At 41.3% G+C, this 6,000-nt stretch overlaps 1 non-coding gene across 1 annotated transcript; it reads right to left on the bottom strand.

Annotated features, from left to right (window-relative positions):
- Positions 1 to 753: 753 nt before the first annotated feature.
- On the bottom strand, positions 754 to 897 carry LOC144232247 (U4 spliceosomal RNA). The gene has a single exon (XR_013335348.1). It is a non-coding gene; the product is annotated as a U4 spliceosomal RNA (small nuclear RNA).
- Positions 898 to 6,000: the final 5,103 nt, after the last annotated feature.

Raw genomic sequence — 6,000 nt, 5'->3', positions numbered from 1 at the left:
AGCTCTCAGATACCTCAGAGTTCTTTTTTCTTAATTTAATTTTTAAATCCAAGTTAGTTAACACACAGCGTAGTTATGAGTTCAGGAATAGAATTTAGTGATTCATCACTTATGTATCACACTCAGTGTTCATCCCAAGAAGTGCTGACTTTATTGCCCATCACCCATTTAGCCCGTCCTTCCCCAGGCACCTCCCCTTCAGCAACCCTCAGTTTGTTCTCTGTATTTAAGAGTCTCTTATGCTTTGCCTCCCTCTCTCTTTTTAGCTTATTTTTCATACTGTCTTTCCCCCCCCTTGAATGGTCTTAGCACTCTTATTGAAAATCAGTTGACCATATGTGGAAGAGTTTTTTGAATATATTAGCTGTGTCTTTTTCTTTTAATTTCTTTTTTAAATTTTAGAGAGAGAAAGAGAGAGCATGAGTAGGGGAGTGGGGAATAGGGAGGGAGAGAAAATCTTAAGCAGGCTCCATACTCAGTGTAGAGCCTGATGCAGGGCTCGATTCCGTGACCCTGGGGTCATGACCTGAGCCGAAATAAAGAATTGGACATTCAACCAATTCAGCCACCCAGTCACCCCTAGCTGGGTGTCCTTTAAAAAAATATATGGCCTTTATCATATTGACAAATTTCCTTATAGTCCTAGTTTACTGAGTGCTTTTATCATGAAAGGTTGTTGAATTTTTGAAATTTTTTGTATGTGTCAGTTGAATTTGATTGTGTGGCTTTCCCCCTCCATTCTGTTAATGTAGTGCATTACACTGATTTTCAGATGTTGAACGATTCTTTCCATATGGGAATAGGTTTCACTTGGTCATGGTGTATAATTCTTTTAATTAGCAATAATCGCGCCTCGGATAAACCTCATTGGCTACGATACTGCCACTGCGCAAAGCTTATAATTCTTTTAATATGCTACTGAATTTGGTTTGCTGATAGTTTGTTGATGATTTTTGCATCAGTATTCATAAGGGATATTGTTTTGAAGTTTTCATTTTTGTAGTTTCTTTGGATTTAGTGTCAGAGTAATACTGGCCTTATGAAATGACTTGAGAAGTATTTCCTTCTCTTTAAGTTTTTGGAAAAGTTTGACAAGGATTAATGTTAATTCTTCTTTAAGTGTTTGGTAGAATTCACTAGTAAAGTCATCCTCAGCTTTTATTGTTGGGAGGCTTTTGATTACTGATTCAATTTGCTTACTAGTTATAGGTCTATTCAGATTTTCTATTTCTTCGGGGGTTAATTTTGGTAGTTTTTGTGTGTCCATTTCATCTAGGTTATATAGTTTTTTGAGCGTACAACTGTTTTAGCATAGCTTTGCAAAGTTGAAGCTCTGTAACCACTAAACAATAATCTCCCATCCCTTCTTTCCCCAGCCCCTGGCAACCACCATATTTTCTGTCTCTATGGTTTTGATTAATGTAAATGCCTCATATAAATAGAATCATGTGGGGCTGGGTTTTTGTGATTGGCCTATTCACTTAGTATAATGTCATCAAGGTTCATTCATGCTGTAGCAAAATCAGAATTTTCTTGCTATGTAAAGCCAAATAATATTCCATTGTATCTATATATCACATTTTGTTTATCCACTCATCCATTGAGGGACACTTGGGTTGCTTCCAACTTTTGGCTATAGCATATGTTTTGAGTCGCCATAACCTAACTTTGAGAGCTATCTCTGCACTTGGGAGTTTTTGATCTTGGGTGATTTACTTTCTTTAAGTCTCATCTGTATAAGAGCATAATGATGGTACCTCCACTGTACAGTTATTGAATTAAATGATAAAAGTTTTTTTTTAATTTCTGAGAGAGAGACAGTGTGAGCAGGGGAGGGTCAGAGAGAGGGGGACACAGAATCTGAAACAGGCTCCAGGCTGAGCTGTCAACACAGAGCCCGACGTGGGGCTCGAACCCACAAACCGTGAGATCATGACCTGAGCTGAAGTCAGACACAACCGACTGAGCCTCCCAGGCGCCCCAATGATAAACGGTTTTTAAAGCACTTAATGTGGGGCATCACTAAACATTAATTACCTTCAGCAGGGTGGCACGAAAAAGAGCTGTCTTTAGAATCAATCCTGTGTTCAAATCTCAGACGTCTTGCTATGTAGTTATATGACTTAGGGAGGTTGAGTTTCTGTTTCCTTATTTTAAAAATCAGAATAATAACATTCATTCTTTCAGACAATAAATACTTATTGAGACCTACTCAGCACCAGGCATTATTCTATAAGATGGGATAGAAATGAACAAACAGAAATATAAATCTATGCCCTCATGGAGCTTACATTCTGTGGTCTGAGAAGTGAAACAAATAATTTTCAATTCATGTGTTAAACAATACTAGGAAATGGTGCTCACTTATCAAGACTAACAGTTCATTTGCCAAGTCCTATGAGACCCCTGTTTTGCTTTACAGCAGAGTCGTCTGGTCCTCAGCTATTTGGTCATAGCTAATTGTCATAAAATTTTCCACTTTTAGCCAGTTCACCTCCTTGCAAGATCATATTTGACATCACTTAGCCCAGGCCTTAAGCCCTTATAAGTACTCTGCTCTAATTTTTCTTTTTCTTTTATTTGAGACAGAGAGAGAGAGAAAGAGAAAGAGAGAGAGAGAGAGAGAGAATCTCAAGCAGGCTCCACACTCAGCACAGAGTTCGACGTGGAAGCTTGATCTCACAACCCTAGGATCATGACCTGAACTGAAGTCAGGAGCTGGATGTTCAACGTTCAACTGACTGAGCCACCCAGGCGCCCCTAACTTTTTATTTTTAAATACTACTAAAATTCTGTCAAGATTCTGTCCCTTACTGCATTAAGTCTAATAAACTTGACTTGACTTGACCAACAGGTTTTTTCTGGTGGTTGTTTGGGCAGTCAGTAGGGGACAGAAACAACAAAGAATCAATTATAGAGTTGTTATAAAGAGATAAAGTGAGAGAGCTAAAGGAAAGGGGGCCCTACAAGGGAGATCATTTGACTTATTTGACTTTACCCTGGGTAGAATGAGAAGTTGGAAGGTTTGGGCATGAGAAGTAACATGATCAGACCTATACTTTAGCAGGATGGTTCTCACATCAGCATTGAGCATTGAGTGACTCCTGACCACGTAGGAGTCTCAGGCTGGGGGTAGGCATGGCCTTGTCTAAGGTAGTTGGACTATCTGTTTGGAAGTGGAACCCACAGAATTTGTTGATGGACCAGATGGACATATGGGGGAAAGAAGCACACCTGTATTACAGGAGGTCATGAGCTCTCAATGCCATGAGACTTGGTGATAACAACCTCTCTGAGGATTTACACATGCTTCTCCTGTGGCTGGCTCCATGTTTCCTTGCCCTGGTCATTTGGTAAATGGAGATGTCACTTTCCTTGGGACTTCTTTCCTGATGTCCTTGACCAGTCTTTGGTGTCTTCTATGGGCTTCCATCACCTGCTCCCCTTTGAATATGCCTCCTTTTGAATACAGTAGCCCGGGTACTATAGCCTGACACCACCTCTGGNATGTCCTTGACCAGTCTTTGGTGTCTTCTATGGGCTTCCATCACCTGCTCCCCTTTGAATATGGCTCCTTTGAATACAGTAGCCCGGGTACTATAGCCTGACACCACCTCTGATTCCTGCCCCCACTACAGATGGCCCTTCCTATGTGGCAGCTTCATCTTCCTTATTCATTATTGAACACACTGCACCCAGGACAGAGTCTGCAACATGGTCAACACTCAGCCCAAACTTATTGATTATTGCTTAATAATCATCCATCGTGGCGAAAAATGGGCGGTTCCTTTATCTCAAGAATGGAGTTTGAGGTTCACTCACAGGGTTCCACTTACACTGAAAAGCCAAGGACAAATATCTCTCAACCATAGCTAGCTGTGGGCAAAAGTGCAAAGTAGCCAAAGCATCAGAGATTTTTTGGCATTAATATTGATTTATAACAAATTTAATTAAAATGTTATTTGACTTACTGATTTTTTGGTGTCCCTAGGAAATTACTGTTGTTGTTTTTTTTTGTCCTGGGAAAATGCCTCACCCACCTCACTTAGCCCTGACTTTGCTGGAGAGGCAGGGTGGTGATAAGGATGGCATTGGGGAATGTGAGTTTAGGGCAAGACATCTTTCTTGAGTGTTCCATGAGGGGTTTTGAAGAGAAAGTCTTTAAAGGCCCCAAGCTGAGCTTCTGAGTTTGCTAGGGTGGCCATACTGATGAGGCACAGACTAGGGAACTCAAACAACAGCCATTTATTTTCTCACAGTTCTGGAACGGGAGGTCTGGGATCGGGTGCCCCCAGGGTTAGATTCTGGTGAGGTCCTCTTCCTGTCTCATAGACAACTCTCTTCTCTCTGTTTTCATGGCTTCTTCTCTGTGTGCATGGAAAGAGAGATCTCTAATGTCTCTTCCTCTTCTTAGAAGAACATCCGTCCTATCTGATGGGGGTCCCACCCTTATGACTTCACATAACCTTTGCTACCTCTCTAAAGGTCATATCTCCAAATGCACTCACTTTAAGAGGTTAGGGTTTCAACATGTAAGTCTTGGAGGACACAGTTCAGTTCCACTTCCATCCACATTATGCTGCCTGAGGTGGCGTCTTCGCACTAGAAGACCAATGGACCAGGGGCTGAATTTTGGATCTCTCTCTAATTAGCTGTTTGATCTTGGGCTGATCATTTACCTCTCTGAAACTCAGCATCCCCATCTTTAAAAGAGGTGAATATTTGAATATTTCTTATCTCATGGGGAGATGAAGAGGTTAATCTGATACACACACACACACACACACACAACTTGTACACAATTTGCAGTAAATATTAGGGCATTAGGTTCCATCCCTTTGGCAAACTAATTGGAATTTAGGAAGTAGAAACTGGCACTGTAATTAAGTTAAGAACATTTAATTAATGAAGTACAGAACAGAACTCATCCCCTTTTGGTAGCCAGAGAGTGAGAGAGTGGTATTAAACAGAGACTATCTACTATTTTTCTGAAATTTAGCGGCTGCACACCCTATCACACAATGTTAGATCTTCAAGCAGACATCAGCCAGAAGTCCAGGGCCCCACAGTAGGAAACTTTCTAAGGCTGCCGAACGGGAGGGAAAAGTGCCGAGTCATGGGTTTGTTTCCTTCTGGGTCTGTGTGGTTCTTATCACGTTCAGGAAACATTAGCACACCCAGCTATTAATAATGGTGACGAAATGAATTTTCTGACTAGATCTGGGGTGGAGGTAAGGGTCACCTGCCTGGCTAAACTACACTTCTATCTCTCCAGGAAGGAAGGGACCTATCTGAAGGCACGCTGTGAAGATAGGAATGTCCATTCTGAGAACCCTCTACTTCACGCAACAGGGCAACGCGAACCTCCTGAAGGTCATGGTTGGGCGGGAGATATGGATGTTGTCATTGGCAGATTTTCTCAGCCATTTCCAAAATCCCTTAGTAGGCAAAGAGTCCAGATAAAGACACAGAACCTAAGGCCTTACAAAGAGTGGGATGATAGTACTTGCCATATTGCAGGATGAAGTATTTATTTCAACAATAGAGGACTATACTTGCACTCTCAAAATGGATGAAACATTTTTCTCTGGGAGACTTGCTCTAATTCTTTATTCCTCTCCTCTCCTTTTTTGGTAAAGCATGAGATTTCACATATGGAAGCCCATTCTTTCCTGTATTCCTTCTCCTGCTTTCCCTACATCCCCCCAACGGGCTTTACCAGTTTTGATAAGCAGGAAAGGTGTCAGATAATTTGTTTGGGGCCTAGAAACTTCCAGAATNAATTCTTTATTCCTCTCCTCTCCTTTTTTGGTAAAGCATGAGATTTCACATATGGAAGCCCATTCTTTCCTGTATTCCTTCTCCTGCTTTCCCTACATCCCCCCAACGGGCTTTACCAGTTTTGATAAGCAGGAAAGGTGTCAGATAATAATTTGTTTGGGGCCTAGAAACTTCCAGAAGTTATGGTATCAGAGTGAATCACAAGAGAGACTCTGATTC

This window comes from Crocuta crocuta, unplaced genomic scaffold (assembly GCF_008692635.1).
Source record: "Crocuta crocuta isolate KB4526 unplaced genomic scaffold, BGI_CrCroc_1.0 scaffold94, whole genome shotgun sequence".
NCBI classification, from domain to species: domain Eukaryota; kingdom Metazoa; phylum Chordata; class Mammalia; order Carnivora; family Hyaenidae; genus Crocuta; species Crocuta crocuta.
Note: the sequence above shows the minus strand (reverse complement) of the source record. Positions and strands in the feature narration are given on the sequence as shown.